Source organism: Meles meles, chromosome 13, assembly GCF_922984935.1.
Source record: "Meles meles chromosome 13, mMelMel3.1 paternal haplotype, whole genome shotgun sequence".
Classification (NCBI taxonomy): domain Eukaryota; kingdom Metazoa; phylum Chordata; class Mammalia; order Carnivora; family Mustelidae; genus Meles; species Meles meles.
Window position 1 is genome coordinate 70,169,632 of NC_060078.1, and position 21,542 is coordinate 70,191,173.

General features: G+C 36.3%; 1 protein-coding gene across 9 annotated transcripts in view; it reads left to right on the forward strand.

Annotated features, from left to right (window-relative positions):
* The window catches only part of VTI1A (vesicle transport through interaction with t-SNAREs 1A), a 352,003-nt gene that overhangs the window by 60,992 nt on the left and 269,469 nt on the right, over nucleotides 1-21,542 (forward strand). The gene's annotated exons all lie outside the window — the stretch shown is intronic.

Below are 21,542 nucleotides of genomic sequence, written 5' to 3' on the forward strand. Positions count from 1 at the left end.
GGTTGTGTATTTTTAGTTATTTTTCTAAAAGTGAGACTTGACTTATATATGTCTTCATTTTCTTCCCAACTCCTACTTGTGATCAGTAGCATGGTCTTGTTTTATTAACATTTAGCTCTAGTCCCTGGAACCAAATGTCTACAGCTTGCTCAGGAAGCAAGGAGATCTTGGAGATCTTGACCTTTTCAAGAAAGTATAAACTCTAATTTAAGTCTGTGTGCTTTTTTATTGATAGCTTAGAATTAAACCTGCTTCTTTTTGTTTCTTTTAACACAACTAACTTGATTTCTTTCCCATTATTTTATTTCTAGTGTTCGTATCCTGCAAGCAACTAATTTTCATGTTTTTACAACTTGGTTCCTTAGGAACAAACAAAACAGAGTTTTTATGGAAGTTTGAAGTATGCTTTTAATTTAAATTGCCTTGGCTTTCTCTCATCCCTAAAAGAAAGCAAACAAATTTTTGCGTTTCTTGTTGCTTTTCCTGAGAAGGGAGAGGATTCCCATTTACTAAGGTGCTAATATTGTAATTAGTGAAACCTAAAATTAAAATTTTTGATATTGATCAAATTCTTTCTTTAAATAAATTTTCCAAGTTTTCTTCCACTATCAGAATTGTGGCTTGGAAGGAGGCTTGAAGAGGACAGGCCTTATATTAATGTTTAATATATAATAATATAATTATGTTATAATAGTATATGTTATGTTATGTTATAATAGTATAATATTGTTTATATAATATAATATTATATATATAATATAATAATGTTTAATATCTTCTGGCCTGTTTGGTAGACATCATCTTTTATCACTTATTTGATTGGTTTTGAAAGTCTTATTTCTTTTGATCCATGTGAAATAGTGCATTTATATTGTTATGGATTGGGTTTTTAGTTACCATTTCTTTTTTTTTTTTTAAAGATTTTATTTATTTATTTGACAGAGAGAGATCACAAGTAGATAGAGAGGCAGGCAGAAAGAGAGGGAAACAGGCTCCCTGCTGAGCAGAGAGCCCGATGCGGGACTCAATCCCAGGACCCTGAGATCATGACCTGAGCCAAAGGCAGTGGCTCAACGCACTGAGCCACCCAGGCGCCCTTTTAGTTACCATTTCTTATTTCACGCATTTGCAAGAGTCAGATGTGCTGGATCTGCAGAGATTATGAATGGTAACATTTTCTGGATTACTTATCCCTTGGTACAGGGGCCAAAGTGTGATTGCACCCTGTGGCACACTGTTCAGCATTCTGCCCAAGCCACTTGACTCAGTTGAGTCAGACATGGGGATTCCTGCTTTTTTTCCTTGGGAAACTTCTCCACGATCCAGTTCTCCTTTTTTTTTTTTTTTATTTTTCTTAATCTCGTGCCTAAAATGTCCCCATTATTTAAACTATCCTGCAAAGTATTCATTAACAATTGCCAAAAGTCCTAGAATTATAACCTGAAGGTTTTTGTTGCATTATTAGAAAACTTTTCCCCAGTAGATACTGGAGATTATGGTACTGATTAAAGATGATCATCATTTATGCAGGAAAAATTCTCCCTCCCACTTCTCTTGCCTATCTCAGTTCCCCACTCCACTCTTCCCCAAATCCCTAACCTAGGTAACTGCTGTTATTAATTCTTTGTATATCTTTTCAGCTTTTCTTTATGTATATACAAGCAAAAACAAAATGTACATTCTTTTCCCTCCTCCCTTTGAATAACAAGATGGCATGCCATACAAAAGACAACATAAGCTGTACCTGCTATTCTGAACCTTGCTTTCTTCACTGTTCAATTGATCTTGGAGAGCAGTATGTAAAAATGTCACGCACTTTTTTTTTTTTTTTAATATATACCTGAAAAGTGTTCCATTGTATGAATGTACCAGATTCGTTCAACCAATCCTATTGGTAGATGGTTTTTGATATTGCATGTAGTGCTGCACTGAATGACATTGAACTTTGTCATTTTTCAAGCAGACAAAGAAAAAAATAGAAGAACTTCTAAGAGTGTGTGCATTTGCAATATTGATAACCCTTCCACACTTGTCCTCTATGGGGCATATCCCAGTTGACACTTGCCATGGCCGTGTTACTCACAAAATGAATTTTCACTTCCAACATGAAGTATCAGACTTCTGGATATTGGTCAAATGGATAGGAATAAAGGGGTAGCTTAATGTAGTTTTCATTAAACTTTTCTCATGAGTGAGATGGAATGTTTTTAGGAACTGTTTTTTATTTTAAAAGATTTTATTTATTTATTTGACATAGAAACAGCGAGAGAGGGACATAAGCAGGGGGAGTGGGAGAAGGAGAAGCAGGCTTCCTGCCAAGCAGGCAGCCTGAAACAGGCTCTATGCAGGACTGGATCCCAGGATCCTGGGATCATGACTGGAGCTGAAGGCAGCCGCTTAATGACTGAGCCACCCAGGCGCCCCTTTCAGGAACTGTTTTTACCCTTTGTGAGTTTTTTGGGGGTTAGGGGACTGGTGATTGTTGCTCTTTTTCATATTAATGTCTAAAAATCCTTTGTACAACCATGCCTCATTTTATGGTGCTTCACAGATAACTGTGTTTTTTACAAATTGAAAGTTTGTGGCAACTCTGTTGAGCAACTCTGTTGACACCATTTTTCTAACAGAATTTGCTCACTTTTTGGCTCTTTGTCACATTTTGGTAATTCTCAATACTAACTGAATATTTCAACCCTTTCATTATTTTTTTTTATAATGAGCTATGATCAATGATTATGACTTGTTGAAAGCTCAGATGATGGTTAGCATTTTTTAGCAATATCTTTAAATTAAGGTATGTACATTTTTTTTAGACACAATGCTACTGCACACTTACTAGACTACAGTACAATGTAAACATAATTTTTATATACACTGGAAAACCAAAAAATTAATTTGAATTACTTTATATTGCAATATTGGCTTTATTGTGGTGGTCTGGAACCAAACCCACAATGTCTATAAAGTATTGACTGGTATGTCTTAAAGCTTAACCCTTGTTCAAAATATAATTTTCATTTTTTTTCAGTTTGTACTTTGTCTTTAAACTTTGTTAAATTAAACACTAAATTTATTCTATCTTTGTTCTATATTTTGCTATTCAAAAATACTTAAATTTTATATGGTCAAAATCATCTATCTTTTTTCTTTTAAGATTTTATTTATCTATCTGACAGAGGTACAAGTAGGCAGAGAGGCAGGCGTTGGGGGTGTGGGAGCAAGCTCCCCGCTGATCCCAGGACCCCGGGACCATGACCTGAGGTGAAGGCAGAGGCCCTAACCCACTGAGCCACCCAGGCACCCCCAAATCATCTATCTTTTATGGTTCTGTCTTTAGAATCATAGTTAGAAAGGCCTTTTCACCTCAGGATTATAAATCAATTAAGGTAAAATTATTCCTGGTTGTTTTATCTTTTACGTTTTTAACTTAAATGGGAGCCTTTCTTCCATTACATCTTCTAACTGGTTGTCATTTGTATATATGAATTGTTTTCTGTATTTTAATATTTCAGCTTGCTCTCTTGTTATAGTCACTTATAGTTTGGAATTTCATTTGAGTCTCTTGAATTTCTGAGATGTATAATTACATCATTTCTAAGTAGTGGTGGTTTTTGCTTTAATTCTAACTGTCTAATTATGTTTGCTTTTCAGTAAAAGCATTTTCAGTAAAATGAAAAGTATTTTCAGTAAAATGTTAAGTAATAGTAGTATTAGTGCTCACTTTGTTTTTTTCTGTTTTGGAAAATAACTTTATTGAGGTATACTTGACATATATATGACATATATTTTACATATGTGACTGTATATATATTCAAATCCAAATATACACTTTGTTCTTTTGCTCCTTCTTGCCTTCTTTCGAATAAATCACAGTTTCTAATATTACATTCTATCTCCTACATTAAATTTTTAAGACTACCTCTGTGGTATTTTTAAGTGGTTCCCATAAGAGAGTACAGTACGTATCTTTAAGTTACTACGCTCTGCTTTCAAACAATCTCATTTTACTTCATGGACAATGTTAAGACCTTCCATAGTAGAAATCCATCCCACCCTTTGTGCCCTTGTTGTTTTACATTTTACGTCTGTATATGCTGTGAGCCTTATGACATATACTTAGAAAAAGTCTTTTATATCCACTCAGATATTTACTTGTTGGAGCTCTTTTCTTCCTTCACGCAATTCACAATTTCCATTTGGTGTCTTCAGTCAAAGAATTCATTTTAGCATATCCAGTTGGACAGTTCTGCTGGTGATGAATTCTTTCTGCTTTTATCTATCTGGAGGGAGAAAGGCCTTTATTGCACCATCAGCATTAAATAATATTTTCACTGGACATTAACTCTTGGTTTGACAGGTTTATTTTCCCACCTTTCTACACTTTAAAGATATAATTTTATTATCCTCTGGCCTCCATTGTTACTGGTGAGAAGTCATCTATAATTTATGCCATTTTTGCTCTCTATCTGTGATGAATGTTCCCTTATCCTCTGGCTGCTTTTAAGATTTGCTATGTATCTTTGTGCTTCAGCAGACAGTTTAATTATGTTGTACCTAGGTGTGGTTTCTTTGCAGCAGGTGTGAACTTGCTGGTGATTCATTGAGCTTGCTGGACCTATGGGGTGATCTCCTTCCTCAGTTTTATAAAGTTTTCAGTCATTATTTATTTAAATATTTCTTCTGCCCCATTCTCTCTATTTTCCTTTTTTGACTCCCAATTATAAAAATGTTAGGTCATTTAATATCATTCCACAGTTCTTGTGTGCCTTGCTTTGCTTTTTTCACTTTTTTTGTATCTGTGTGTTTTGGTTTGGATACTTTTCATTGATCTCCTTTTAAGTTTATGGGTCCTTTTCTTTGCTGTTTCCAGTATGCTCTTAAGTGATTTTAATCTCATTTTATTTACATTTTGATACCACATTTTTTGTGATATGATTTCTCTGTATTTGGTTTATTTTTATAGTCTCTCTTTCTCTACTGAAATTCCCCATTTCTGCAGTGTGTATTGTCCATCTTTTCTACCATATCCCTTAGTATTTTTATCATAGTTATTTTAAAGTCCCTATGTGATCATTCAAATACATGGATCATCTCTGAGTGTGTGACCATGGGTCACATTTTCTTGCTTTTTCATGTGTCTTGTAATTTTTGATTGTGTGCTGGATATTTTACATAAACGAGGAATAGAGAGCAAAGTAAGGAAGATTTTATCAAAAAATAGAATACACAAAACAAACACAAACACTCTCTTTTCTTTCAGGCTTCTATGGGGGAGTGGCTGAGTCAGTCTGACCTATAATTAGGCTGTGGGCTCCTTTTTTTGTAGCTTCAGTTTAGTTCACATTTTGAGGCTGTAGTTAGGCTTTTCCTTTCAGCAGGGCCTGAGCTTTGAGCTCTGGTGAGTTTCCAGAGATTTCATTCTGCTTTTCAGCCAAGCCACCATCCTTTTGATTTGTGGGATCTCTTTCTCTGCTTTACATCCCCATTGCTAACTTTTTGAGTCTCTGGGGAGTTGTCTTTGCTCTCCAGTCCTGATCTTGGCTTTCTATACCTTTGGAGGTTTCTCTCTGCTCCACTAAAGCTAAGCCTTGGGAAATTAGTGGGCTTACACTCTTTGAAGACCCAGAATGCCTCAGAGCATTTTTCTCTCATCACTCCTGTTCCCCTCTCTTACTCCAACCTTCAGTGGCTGAAATGGTGGAATGCCTCAGATAGGTTTCTATCAGCTATCTTGCCCCATCCCTAGCCTACAATTGCCAAGTATGTTAGTGAACCTTAGTTGGTTAGTGAACCTCATACCTCACTCTGTGGCTCAGGTTTGTTCAAATCCTAATGTATTATGCCAGCACTGATGCAGACTCTAAAGGTTTGTTAGAAGTTTGGCCGGTTTCTTTTTACCTATATCTGCAGAGGCTTGTTCTACTCCTCCAGGAATGAGAATAGCCATGGGCCTCTTCTTTATTATGGAATGCTCATGGATTTTCTGGAATGTTTCACTTGGGTGTCTTTGTGCCATCAGCTCTCTTTCAGGTTTTAAAAATGATGATTTTGTCGCTTCTCCAGGTTGCATTGTTTGTTGAGGTGAAGGCAATAGTCTCTTGTAACCTTCTATATTCTATAAGGAACCAAAGTCCTGTGTTATTCTTTATTTACCACTGCCTCTTCTGCTTCTTTGGACAAACTATGTCTAGGAAAGCTTCTGCCAGTGGCCACTTAACACCTGTCCCCACATTCATTGTTTCAAACAAAGCATACGGATTTTATGCATCAGAATGAGTCTCCCACCTTGAAGAGGTGTATTTTGGCTGGTGCCTGTTGAGCTCAGCTCTCACTGAGACCTCTTAACCTTCATGCATTTTCTCACCCTCTACCAAGTAGCTCTGCATGATCTTATCTACTTTTGGACAGCTCCTCACGTATTTGGGGATCCATGAATATCTGGTTTCTAGTTTTGCCAAGCATAGAATTCGGAATATATTTGTTCTTGTTTCTCACCCACCCACCGCACCCCAGAGGGGAAGGAGAGGGAAAATGATGACTTAGAGGGAACCTGTTAACTTCTGCAGTAGTGTTCTTATTGCAAGTCCCATGTAATTATTACAACAAAGTATCTTTATTTTTCTTATGCAGATGTACATACAGAGACTTGGAAAGGATAAACACCCTCTCTTCAGCCATGCAGATAATAAATAGCAAAACTGGGATTTAAATCATAGTTAGTTCAACTCATACTGTTAAATAATGTGCTGATAATGAAGCACATTATCTTTGAAGCTTCTATCTTGTATTACTGCCTGAATTCCTTTTAGAGCTTGGGATGACAGAGACAGGTATTTTCTCTTCTAGAGACAGAGCAGAAGAGTGAATTGGAATGTAAAGGCTCAGAAAACATTTAGGCTCAAAGCGGAGGAACTTAAGTAACAAAGAGTCAAAAGGAAAAAAAGCCAAAAATATGAGGCAAAATTGAGTCTCTAGAGCCAGAAGGAACTGGATTGGAATGGTAATCAGGTCTTTATATCAGAAGTTCAGGTGATGACTGGGAGCAGAACTGACACGGCCGTGTTGGGCCATAGGTGTGTGAGGTCATATTAAAGAGCTGAGGCAGCAAACCCAGAGTTTGAGACACTGGAGAAAGAGACTTGCTGGCATTCTCAATAATAATTATTATTATCAAAGCAGTGATTTTTCTTTAATTTCTAGTACATGTTCAACACTATCCTAGCTGTCTCATAAACTTTATCTTAATTAGACCTGAGGTACACAGGGATTCAAAAACTTGCTTAGTAATCACAACTAGAAAAGGACAAAGCTGGGATTTGAATCCAGGTTCATCAGATAGATGCCCAAATTGGAGTTCTCTCTGATTTAACATATTGTTTCTTCAAAGGACCAGAAAAAAAGAGTAATAGAAACTAGCCCCAAAACTCAGATAAAAATTAATGTGTGTAAAGAACATTAAATGTATTCAGAGCAGAAATAAGGAATAAAAGAGAGAGAGAGAGAGAGAGAGAGAAAAAAAGGATCTCCACAGCTTTACATATCATGAATAAGGTCAGGTACACAATGATTCATTTAGATTTTGGAAGAGTCTACTAATGTCCACCTCTGAGTGCAGTTGGGGCTACCATTCCTAAAAATAACAGAGAAAATTCTGGAGTGGGCCCCTCAGATGATTAACACTTGGAAAATTAGACAGATAAGGAAAGGTCCTGGGATCATTTTCCGTGATGGAAAGTTGTGGAGTTTTTAAGTGTCTTCAAATCTGTGAAGAACTACTCTGCCAAGTGTGGTCAGCAGGTGTTATTGGTCTGTACTGTATGTGTAACTATAATGCCATACATTTGAGGTTAATGTAGGGAAATAGTTCCTGCCAGTAACCAGTGACCGTTGGTAAACCTCATTTGTGAAAATTGAGGGACCTCCTTCCATAGGTTTTTATAAGAAACGTTTAGTGTAGGATGATGTGAGGGAACGAGGAAGACTGGAGGACCTCTCAAGGTCCCTTCTAGCCCTAAGGTTCTATTATGATTGCATATTTATAGAGCACCAAAATTGGCTGCGTTCTTTTCAGAGAATAGAATTGCACTCAGTCCCTGTCCAAGGGGACTGAATGTCCACATTCAAAATTAGATCAGCAATACCTTGGTTGCAAAGTCAAGTCAAAGTCTAGCCGGCACATGTCTAACTATCTGAGAATGTGGGTTCTCTTCAAGAACATTAGAGAATGACCTAAGAGCATGGTAGAAGGTCTGTAGTTAGTGCAAATACTCCAGTGAGATTTGTATTAGGATCCTCTAGGTGTTTTTGTTAAAAGAAATAATAATGATAAATCATTTCTTACTATCTATTAAGCAACCTAATTTAGAATTAGTGTCCTCAGAACTTCTAATTTGAAATGAAATGAAGGAAAAAACAATTAGACTTTATTGCCAAACCATTTTAAATGGTGGATAATATTCTGTTATTATTAATCTGATAACTTTGAACTTCACTGACCATGGATGATTTATATTTTTTAAGATTTTATTCATTTCAGAAAGAGAGAGAGAGAGAGAGCAAGCATGAACTGGGGATGGAGGGACAGAGGGAAAAGGATAAGCAGACTCCCCACTGAGAAGGGAGCCAGACATGGAGGCTCAATCCCAGGACCCCCAGATCATGACCTGAGCCAAAGGCAGATGCTTACCTGCCAAACTGACTGAACCACCCAGGTGCCCCAACCATGGATGATTTAGATTGAGTCCATTCTAATAACTGAACTACAAAAAGAAAACTATGTTGCTAATTTGAAACTAGCAAATAAGGGATGCCTGGGTGGCTCAGTTGGTTAAGTGTCTGTCTTCTGCTCAGGTCATGATCTGAGGGTCCTGGGATGGAGCCTTGAATCCCTGCTCCATGGGGAGCCTGCTTCTCCCTCTCCCTCTGCTGCTCCCCCTGCTTGTGCTTTCTCTAACAGTCTTTTCTGCTCTCTGTCAAAAATTAATTAATTAATTAATTAATTAAATCTTAAAAAAAAAACTAGCAAATAAAGTTATGTATTTTTACTGAAAAAAATGGGAAACCCCATCATAAATGGTAAAAATTAACAGTTTCAGTTTCTGATTTTGACCATTTTGAGGAATGGTCTCATATTTTTGATTAACAAGAATGATTATCTAATCAAGGATTTGTTTCTCAGACATTAACTAATTGTAGAAAAATAGCTTATGAAAAGCTTCCACCTTCTTCCCTCACTAATCTTTTCACACTTTTTAATCATTTTAAACTTTTTATTTGGAAATAATCCTGAACTTTCAGAAAAGTTTGAAGAATAGTACAAAGAACATACATACAAACATTCTTTTTTTTAAGATTTTATTTATTTATTTGAGTAAGATAGAGTGACAGTGATCATAAGCAGGGGGGAAGGGTAGAGGGAGAAGCAGACTCCCCGCTGAGCGGGGAGTCCAATTCTATCCCAGAACCCTGGGATCATGACCTGAGCCGAAGGCAGACGCTTAAATGACTAAGCCACCCAGGCATGCCATCCATATATTCTTTGGCTAGATTTACTTGTTAGCATTTTGTTCCATTTGCTCTGTCATCTGTGCATGCTTTCTCTACTGATGTTTTACTCTCTACATACATGCCTGTGTTCTGAACCATTTGAAAATAAGTTGCATTCATCATGCCTCTGTTGATGTTAAAATAATGTAATTTTATACCTTTCTTCAAGGTAAAAATGTTTTTTCTCAGATAGCTCTATTATTTACTGAAATGTAGAGGCAACTTGAACTATTATATTTCACCGTGTTTTTGTCCTGTTACCTATTTTAACTACCATTCATGAGGGCCTTTCATGCGTTGTGTCTGGAGTATATTATTTTTTCAGATTGTCCCTTAATAAAATCTGAAGATCTGATACCCAGTACCTCAATGAAGGAGTAGCTGCATAAGTTCAGAATGAAGATGGAGCCTATAAAAAAGAGAATGAGATTCAAATCAGACAAAAATAATAGGAGAGAGTTAAACATACTGATGGACAGATTGAAATTATTTTCAAGTTTGAAAATTTTATTGCTGTGTTTTTACTGATTAATTTATCAATATCTTTACTGTCTGAGGTTAAAACCAACTTCGAATAGATGAACACTGAGTATTTTTCAAATGGCCTGAGATATGGAAGGGGTATAACTATGGTGAAGTCATTTCTCTAAAGTTTTCAGTGGCTGTGGAAAACACAGAGCCAGAATCAAGTTAGGCCAGGGGGAATGATGGTGTTACTACTCCAACTGAGATTTTTGTGGGCACAGGTACCACCTGTATTCCTGGAAGGACCAGAGTTCAGAGAACAAAGTAAAAATGCAGCACAATGTTGCCTTCTTCATGTAGCCACTGAATTTTGACCCAGAATTTTATCAGAAAGCCTCATTGTCCTCTGATAACATGTAATTCCTGTTAGTGTTTTTTTTCCTTGTGTGCTTATTAGTATTATGTAGACTGCGTGTTTGCTTTATGTTAGACCACTGCCAGAAAAACTAGACAGAACTAGTTTCGAGAATATTTTTCTTTCCATAGCACCCACATGCAGGATGTGCGATCTATAGTAAATTCTTACTCATTTGAAATACAGCAATTTGTTCCTGTCAGGAGAGGATAGGTTTGTTGTTTTAAATTGCCAGGTTTTGTTTTTGTTGGCGTGTTCCCCAATACAAATTGAATGGCTGACAAAAATCTATTTGTATGACAGTTCAATCTAGATAAGTGCCCTCTGTTGCCTAACGGTACAATTTGGGGTCTCAGAGATAAAAGCAAACTGAATGCCAGGCTTGTAGCAGAGCTTCTTCGTGCAGATAACAGAAGTAATCCATATTCCTGAGCTACACAAATCAGACAAACAAAGAAGAAATATGCATGCACATCGTCTCGTTTGAAATGGTGGTCTTTTAGTATCTACATAATAAAAAAAATGGGAATATCTGACTTAGGAGAACAAAAAAAATAGCTCATATGAGATATGCCTCTATTTGAAATTAAAGGGAAATGTGGTATTGACTTATAAAGTTGGAGAGAGGTCTGTTGCTTAGCATTTTCCCGTAGTATCTAGGTTTCCCCCACTATCAGGAAGCGGAGTGTTCCTATGAAACCATCCATAAGCCGAAATAACATAAAGCAAAGAAACAATGATCATTGTTATATGGAAAGATTTTTTTTTTTTTAAACATCCCCAGGCCCAAAGAACAACCTGTCTTAAGCTTTTCTGATACCTTAGGAAAGAGCTCACTAATGGATACACAAAATAAATGGAGATAAAGCACAGATGCTTACAACCCCAGTTCAGAACTCTGGCAGCCTGATGCTGAGATGCTGTGTGCTGTTCCTGGGGAAGGAGCTGAGTGGGGCCCCTTCCACCACTCAGGGAGGGAGCTCCCTCCCCAGTAGCTCACTGAAAAACAAATGTGGAATGTTATTTTCACTTTTCACCTTTTTTTTTAATAAAAGCAAAAATCCTCTTCAGATTTCCCATTAGCAAAAACAGGTACTGATGTAGGCCCGTAAGTGGAGGGCATAATGTGTATCTTCCAAAAACAGGGTATACCCACATTGGCTTTTGTCAAATGTATTTGCTTTCTATTTTAACTATTTCTATTTTCCTATTCCAAAATAAGTTGTATCTTTACACAGTGATTCCTTTGGGGCTTTGATATTCTGAGATTGGTTTGAAGGGGTCTCCTTTACTTCCTAAGATGAACTGAGAATTTGTACTTTTTGGCTAACCTCTGCCTTAAAACATGTCAGGCTCACCATACGGGTATCTCTCAAATATAATTCATATATAAAAAGAGGGATGAAATATGTGATAGCAACAGTTATAGGAAAAGAATTGGGACTAGTTCATAAGGTAATAGTCATCCTGGAAATATGGCCAAGAGGCCCAGTTGTAGCTCTTCTGAAAAAAGAAAAAATCCATAGTTCTTGGTGATGTATTGGATTTGGAAACAATTTTTAGATTTTTATCTGGGAGACTATGCATGGTAAAACAATACATCCAACTAGGGAAAACAGAAGGAAGAGCCGTATAAAGAGAGAAAGAAAATGCCCCACTAAGTCTGTGTTAAGTCTAAGATGCCTTCAGGTTTTCTAAGGCACCCAGTAAGAATTAGATTTGTAAGAATAATATACAAAAAGCATGTCTTTGCCAACTTCTAGTTGGTAGTTAGAACAGTGAGTAAAAATAAGATCATTCAAATGAGTGAGAAGAGGTCTAGGATGAAGACCCAGTCAGACTGAGACTGAAGTTATAATGAAGAAGACTGAGAAGGAGAGACCAGAGGTTGGGAGGAATTCCTAAGGAGGATGGTGCAGTAACTGCTAAGGAGAAAGTGGGCAATGATGTCAAATGCTATCAAGAGATCAAATGAGAAGAGGACTGAAAGGTTGCCATTGGAGCCAAAGTTGGTACAATCTGAGCAACAAAATTAATGATATAGTATTAAGACTATAAGTCAAAGTATAAAATAAATATCCTTAAGTCCATACAGATATCAGTAAATGATTGGATAATGATGGAGTAGACTTCTTTTGTGTAGAAGAATGCCAAATGACTTATGAAGATACTCCTCCCTGGAAGAGATAGAGCATAACTACTCACTTCTTAAATGTGGGCTGCACATAGTAAGTACAGTACAGAAGGGGGTAAAGAGTAGCTTTTCAGTGGAGAAACATGATGAACACTACCTCAAGCTACGTACCAAGGTCAACATCAATAGTGATAGGTCATGTTGATAGTATGTACCTTGGATATGATCTGATGAAAATGGCATTTTACCTCTTTGGTCTTCCTCCAAAAAACATATTACTGCAGTCTAGTCAGTAGAAGAACATCAGACAGATCCCAGCTGAGGGACATGCTCCAAAAACACCTGACCAGTCTTCTTCAAAACTTTCAAAATCATCAAAAATAAGGAAAGTCTGAGAAATTGTCACAGCCAAGAGGAACCTAAGAATAGATGACTAGTAAATGTAACATGGAATCCTGGATGGCATCTGGAACAGAAAAAGAGCATTAAGTATTAAGGAAACCTGGAAAAAGTATGTACTTTAGTTAATAATAATGTGTAATAATGGACTGTTGATTCATTAACTGTGACAAATGTACCATACTAATGTAAAGTGTTAATAGGGGAACCTAAGTGTGGGTTACATGGGGACTCTACTATCTTTGTAACTTTTTAGTAAATCTTTAACTATTCTAAAACTTCCAAAAGTTTACTTAGAAAACATGGCAATGATTTTGTTAACTAGGGAGATACTGGTAATCCTGAGGAGTCCTGTGGCGTGACAGGAAAGCATCAAGTTTGTTTTAAATTGAGAAGTGGCGGGGGTATGAGTAAGTGAGGTTAATGTTCCTGGAATACCCATTCAAAAAAGCTTGGCCAGGAAAAGAAGGATAAAGAGGGGTTGGGCATTGGCTGGGCAGTATAGTATGGGCTGAAATAACATTTTGAAATATATAAAGCTAGTATAGTTGAGAATGTTTATGTCCTTCAAGGAAAGAACCAGTAGAAAGTGATACAGTGATGATATGAAAGAAACAACATTTAACTGATGAAGCAAAACCCCTGAGTAGGCAGGATTTTATTCTCTTTAGCCGAAGGTAGAGAGTCTTATAGGAAGAACATATTTGTGAATCAGGTATGAATATTTATAGTTATTATATGTTATAGTTTGGGGTCACCCGGCTGGGGAAGTAATCTTCAGAATGTTTCCATAGAGAATTCAGGCTCAAAGAACTTAGTCTTACTGCCTAAGCATCACAGTTTTATTGGCTATATTCATAAAGTATTAAAAGGCATCCCTGAACTATAAGAACTATAACCTCACTATAACACAGCACATACTACAATAAGGGATCTGTCACAATGTGCATTCAAAAGCAAGTATTAGGGGGAAAAATACTGTAAACATTGTTTGCCAATGAGATGGCTGGTTCCAATCTGAAATTGTAGAGTAAGTATATAGGGAGTCACCAGATCCCATGGGCAAGAAGGCAGTTCTTAACCCATCTTAATAACCAGTGCGGCTTCTCTCCCGCCATGTGGGTAGATTATTGGTGCTTTATGGCAGAGCCTTTGAAGATTAATCTTGAAACATATCTAAGTTACACCCGTAAGTGTGGTTGTGACTCACCCTCAGATCAGACGTTTTATTCTATGATATAAAACATTCTGCCTTAAGCATTCATCACCCATGAACTTCCAGTTTTATTATTGTCAAGATTCCAGATGTTGACAACAATGTATAAGTAAAGGCTTGTTTTTTGTCTGTTTATTTTGGAAGAGAGTGACAAGAAATAAAATCTGTAGACTAATCAAATTTATAGTTGATGATAAATTCCTAGAACCAGGTGAATGGTGCAGCCAAGCCTGCTTTGGGGACGGAGCAGTAGGACGGCCCCAGCCTGCCATGGTGGTTTGGTAAAATGAAAGGTGACGTGGTTAAGTAAATAGAGCACTGATGTTGGGAAACAGATTCCATCCTTCTTCTGCCTAGTCTTTCCCAAGTGTGCAGCCTTGGGGAGATCACTCATCTGGCTTAGAACTCTTCATCTCTAAATGTGAAAGGCTGGTCTAGATGTTGCCTTATGTCAGTTCTGTTCTTTTTGAGATAGCTCAGAGTCAGTTACAGAATCACTGAGATCATTTGCTCTTGGATATCTAGATCACATGAAATTATGGCTATGGACAGATTTTCCATGAATGATTGCTTTTCCTTCCTGATGCTAGGCAGATTACATGAGGATACCTGCATACAACTTAATTATGTAATTCGTGTACAGTATTTCAGTAGTTCTTTTAAAAATACAAATAAAGCATCTGTTATATAGCATTCATCTATCAGAGTATCATTTTTCCAGTAGGAGTACATAGGGTATGTATATGTTATTATTGTCAAACAAAACAATAAACATTTTTACATTTTGATTATTTCAAGTGTAATCTATAGAGTTATTTTATTTTATATTCAGAAAGATTTCAAAGAATTAGATTTTGTTGACTGAAAACAACACTGTTCCAGATGTTGACAACAATATCTGGGCATTCTATTATGAGCTGATTTTCTGAATGAAGTAACTTAATTATTGATTGACAAGCTAACATGATTTAAGACACAGCCACACTGTGTTCAAAAGCAATGTGAAAGTCATAAACCACAAGCATATGCAAGCGACGCCACGATACTAGCTCACAGTGCGTTTTGAAACACCAATGCTAAACTTAAATTTTAGGCTGAAGTTTAGAATTGCTGGAGGAGGAAATGAAGAAGTACAGTTACATGATTTCTGGGCTCTCTGTTTTGCAAATCGTTAAATGATGTAGCAGCAATGTAGTCAGAGTTCCTAGTATAAATAAAGGTCTATTCTAGCATTGTGAAGCTCAAATAGACTTCTTATTCCATATGGATTGCATATGGGTTTGCATGAGCCTCTGTGTTGTGTGTGTGTGTGTGTGTGTATGTATATATATAAAACTTCATTATATGCATATAAATAGTCACATGTGATAGTATAGATAAAATTTTAAAAATAGAAGTGTAGTATAATCTAGCTCATTGTTTACAGCCAAAACATAAATATCTACTTCAAACATGTAAAATGTTTTGAAAGTATAAGCAAAAGTAATGAAAGTGATTATGATAGAAAGACATTATTTTCCTTCAAAAAAATTTAAATATCATTTCCTGGTATTACAATGGATTCTTTTCAGTGTTCTCATGTTGACCTGCTTTGCCAACTGTTGGTAGCCTAGCAGCAGGGCGTCCTAGTATTTTCTCTCTGGTGGCTTGCATATGGCCCGTTGGTCATGAGTTTATGATAGATAGAAAGTATGCTTTCCCTTTATGAATGTTACAATATTGGTGACATGTGGCATGTGCATTTTCCAAGGAATGAGCTTGACCTTTAACTCTAAACAGTCTCTTGAGCAGGAGCAAGCTATGTTTAGTGGAATGATTACTTACAAGAAACAGACTGGAACCTACTTTCTCTGATAACATTAAAGAAATGCAGTAAAGTTTTTCCTACTGAAAGTCATCCAAAAATGGTAGCACCACAGAATAAGAAATTGGGCAAAACAATGTAGTAGACTTTACTGAGTTAAATAATATGAGCTTTTTAAGATTACTTTTGGCATATATTGGTACCTCATTTTCTATGGAAGGTACATTAATTTATACTCTCAGCCCTATATGTGTACAGGTTTTATTGTATCCTTTCCAATATTACCAACTAATATTTAGCTGAATGTCTTTTGCAAGGTTATCACATCCAAAGTATTATGTTTATAGTATTTAAATTCATATAACAGCCCCAAGAAATAAATATTGTTGCTATTTTAGATATTGAAGAAAGTGACACTCAGAATACTTAATTTGACCAAGATCACATACTGAAATGTTATCTCTGTTCCTTTTGCTCAGTGCCCTGCACTTTTTTCATCCTAACTTCTTTCCAAGGATTTAACATTTACCTAACACTATATTTTGCCTTTACCTAAATCATGTAGCATGGTGTGTTTTAATCTTATTTTTTTTTTTTTTGCTAGAAATTAATGTGGTACAGAGAACACAGTGATGAACAAAATTTCGTAACTTCCTTTTTATTTTTTTCCTCCAAAATGTAAGTTTCCTGTCCTGGATTGATGAGCTTTTTAAAGTCCTGGGTCAGGGGTGGAGTGTGTTTGAAAAGCTGAAATTGGTCATGGGGAAATAGAAGTGAGTTTAAAAATGGAATGCTTTGTGACAAAGATAGATGCATTTTAGAAAATGCCATCTGGGCACTATAGAAGTATGATATTATTTAATTCAAACCAGCTAGAATTCAGTAAGAAATGAATGCCAGCAATTATATGACTAGCTAATAAATATAATTTCATGGTGTTCTGTAAGATATCCCTAAGTGTTAACTGTAACAGGAGCAGTTAAATTCTTTGGCTATGAAAACATAACAATTTCTAGTCACCTGGTAACTTTGGGCATTATTAAATATATGGAGATTGAAAGACATGGTAGAAGCAATGGAAAAGTCTGGCCAGACTGGGTAATTTGTTTTAGACCTATGGAGAAATCTATTAACTATTTCTTCTATAGACCAATTTGATTAGGAGTAGGACAAGCAGTTCTTTCATTACTTACCAAAACCATGTTGCACTTTGTATCAATTATTTGGCTGTCTGCAGCATGTAGATTAGAATAAAGGGCTTTCTTAGTGTTTGTGAATGTTGTGGATTGCTGATTAGTAATTAAAGTACTGAATGAAGAAAATTAGGCCAAAATTGAATGGGAATGAGAAAGTCTTAATTCTGTGATACAGATGTTAGAAACAGATTGTCTTGAGCAGCCCATTCAACATAGTGACATTCTACATAGCCATGGAGTGTTTGCCTCCCATGTAAAGCTCAAGTCAAATGCCTCAGAGATGGTTTTCTCTCCCCTGCCTTGTGATGTAGCTGTATAGGTATTAATTTAGTGAAATATCCTGTCTGCCAGGTGTGGGAACTAGCTGATTTTATTGTAATACCAGATCATTACTTAATTCATATGCAACAGAGTGCAGCACATGGAAAGCATTATAAATCTATTTACAATGTGGCTGGTCTGATGATAACATTGTATTAAATTCCCAGGTGAGGCAATTTAAGCAATTGCTTTGCCATGTGCACGCTGTGGAAATTAAATTCTCATATATGCTTTAGTAATAAACCAACTGCATTGTTATGCTTATGCGAGTGGTGGGTTGTAGACTCCTCATTCTGGCTATGTGTACCCTGTTTCACATGTAGAATGGTATAGAAGGCTGCACCACAGATCACAGTTCTTAATTAGTTTCAGCTAAGTTAATTCATTTTGTTTGTAGTCTAGCAGTGCCTCTCCAGAAACATATTCAGTTCAGTTGGGAAATATTAAGACTTGGGTCAAGTAGACAGATTGTTTCAAGCCAAATTTCCAGACAGAATTGGGCAAGTGTATCTGTTTGAATTTGACTTTAAGAAAATCAGCCAATCGGTGTGCAAAATCAGCCAATCAGTATCTGTATAATAGTGAAAACCGCTTAGAATCCGAAATCCTCACTTTCACAACGAAGGACTCACTTTTGTCATCAGTTTAAAACAGCCATCGAAACTTTGTGTGTCTAACTTTTTAGGGATGACAGTCACCTTGTTAATTTGCCATACTCTTTCTATAGTTCATATATGGTCTACAGATTTTTCTGCCCAACTGTGTCTAGTCCACCTAAGTTTAGTGTAAGTTAGAGGGAATAAGCTTTATACAAACACACAACTAAAAGTGAGAAATGCTCTTGTATTTAACCGTGTGTGTGTGTATGTGCATGTGTGTGTGTGTGGCAAATATTGTCACTTGAAGCTTTCCACCCTTATAGTACAGATCTGAAATTGCAATAGATTACAAACTGCATAGAGCTTCTGTCTTCTCCAGAAGCCACATAGAAAGCACCAGTAGACAGTGGTAACTGACAACTAAGACTAAAAATGTTGACAATTTCTTGATTTGCCTGGTTAGCTTATGTATAGAAGTCATTAACTATTTATAAAATGCATTATGAATTGGGTTCCTTCAAACTGTAGCTGAGTGTGTGACATTTCCAGCTCAAATTCTCATGCTTGCATTTGGCTAAAGTACAGATTTTATACAGTTGATAATAAAGTAAAAATATTTTAGTTTATCAAGATACAGTCGATGTTTCAGCTTTATTAACGTTGAGTCATCTGAATTAAAATATACAGAGCACTTAATAATGGAGAGTGAGGTTATTAAAAATTCCACAAAAGGTAAAATTATTTATTGATGTTTTAGGGGGAAATTATCAATAAAATAAGCAGTTTGTCATTCAAAGGAATTTGCCTTCTTTGGAATTCAGTCAGTTTAGGGATGATCCTACAGGCTAAATTATAGCTGATTACAATCAGCTTACTTAAAATTTCAAACCACAAAAAAATTAGGAGAAAATACCAATGTCAAGTATTTAAATATAACTCTTAATAAAACAAAGTCTCGATTTTTTTAAATTGTGAAATGATACTCCAGTGTAAAGAGTTCAGTTTTCTGCATCAGTTGTGTCAGTTTCAAGAGGAACTATCTCTGATACTTGAAAAGAGGGTGGTTTTTTTTTATTCTTTAAGACAAGTTTAATCAGAGAACATTTTATAAACTCAACATATCATTTGCTTAATTACATCCAGAAAGCCATCCAAGTGACCAGTTTTTACCATCCCAATAGTAAAGACTGACATTTATAGGGAGCACCCTTCACCTGTGGATAAATCCTTAGTTCTCTTCTGTTGCTAAGCATGTATACTCTTAATTGCTGGTTTTCAAAAGCAATGGATTCTCACCAAAACAAGATTAGATATTTAGGGATACGTGTTTATAATTTTCTTCTTCTTTTGAAGTTTAGTAAATCAAAATAAGAATATAATGTAATTGAACAATCTATGCCAATTTGTTGGTATTTTGGTGAAAGGGGGAAAAACAAAAACAATCTCCATATGATATTCTTGCATACTGTGGAATGTTTTAGTCCCCCATAGTGATGAAATGAATAATTAAAAAGGCAGCTCTGATACCGCAGCCTGTTTAAAGGTTCTCATTTCCTTTAATGCTGTAAAATACTTTGGCTTAGGTAGTTTGAAACTACTGTAGTGGGGATCTCCAAATGGGTAAAAGAAAGGTTTGGCTTGATCTAAATAGTGTTGTAAGGCCGTGAGGTATACTGACCTTGCAGTGTAGTAATTCTGTATGAAGACTATAGGAATAATTAATAGTAGCTTCAGCAAATACAATACGAGAAGCAGGCTTAATACGTGCTGTGCTGTCTGTGGTGGTAAGAAGTCTGGCATGTTCACAACTGAATGAGTTGGTTCACTCCTGATTTGTTAAGACATCTGATACAGATGACCTGATGACTTAACTTTGCAATGACTTAACTTTGCAACTTTGTCTTCTGCAACATTGTTGGTTTTATTTATCTATTTACAGACTTACTGCATTTGCTAAGGTACAGGAGATAAACTTGCAACAAAGAAGGGGGCTTGGGGTAGAGACTCAGGGCGAAGAAGAGATGCCATCAATGTTTCTACTGAAACATCCTGCAGTTTGCATCTTTTTCCTGAGTGTATTCAGAGGGTAATAAAATGGGGAGGAAATTTTGTGTGATAGAATGAGTACAGGTTCTGGTTTCATTTTAACCAAAGTGGTCTTTAGAAATTCCATGAGAATGATTTGTTTTTCTAAAAAAATAAAGTAAAATAAAGGGCTGTCTAGTTTTGTTTATTTCTATTTACACTCCAGTCAGCCTTTTCAACTAGGTTCTGCCAGAGAGTTGAGCCCTAGTGCCCTTAGGCTTCTATTCGATGTGATGAACTAAAGTCTTTCTTATGTACCATCCTTGATAGATTGAAAAAATGGTCATTAAAATAATTTTCCATTTTGTGACTCAGATAAGGAACCCCAATTGAGAAAGGCTGCAACTTTAACATGATTCAAAATCTATTGGGTTTTCTTGTTAAAGGTCCTTTTAAATTCTAATATGATTTCACATTTAACATATCATGATCTGTATGTTGCAAAGCAGTATAACTTACTAGTATAAAAATCTGATTAAAAGCCTTGTTGACTTCTGCTCAAGGATTATGAATAGTCCTTTTTAAACTATAATAATTTTTCGGATCATAGTTGAGTAAGTACGAAATTTTAAAGCCTAAACTGTAGCCTGCAAATGGGAAAAGATTACTATTTCCCAGCTGCCGTTTTTAAATTGATTCTTTTTTGCTTTGTTCAGAAGCAGAAAAGGCAGCAAAGTAACCTGTAGATCTGCATTTGGATCTGGAAGTGTGATGCTGAAGGAGGATCTGAGGATGGCACTCCAGCTTCCCAACTAACTTTCAGAGACTTTTAGCTTGTCCAGATGTGTGTCCATTTAGATAATTCATAAATTGGGTATAGACACATGTCCCTCTGGCTTTATAGGTCAAGGTTGATTTCTTATAAAACAAAATTTCATTGAGTGAAATGTTGACTCATGGGGCACCTGGGTGGCTCAGTGGGTTAAAGCCTCTGCCTTCGGCTCAGGTCATGATCCCAGCGTCCTGGGATCGAGCCCCGCATCGGGCTCTCTGCTCAGTGGAGAGCCTGCTTCCCTTCCTCTATCTCTCTGCCTGCCTCTCTGCCTACTTGTGATCTCTGTCTGTCAAGTAGATAAATGAAATCTTAAAAAAAAAAAAAAAAGAAATGTTGACTCATAGCCCACTTGTCTTTATTTACCAAGACTGAGAACAGTTGACTCAGCCCACTTGCCTTTACTTATTGGGGTTGGGAAATTTAATTTGTTCACACACACACACACAGACACACACAGACACACACATTACTTTTCCTTCGGCCATTATTTGAGGAGGGCTCGGGATCATTTAAGTTATTCTTTGGAAATGGGATGGACTTTTAAACTCCATCTCTTTCTGGCTAGTAACATCACAACAATTCAGGAA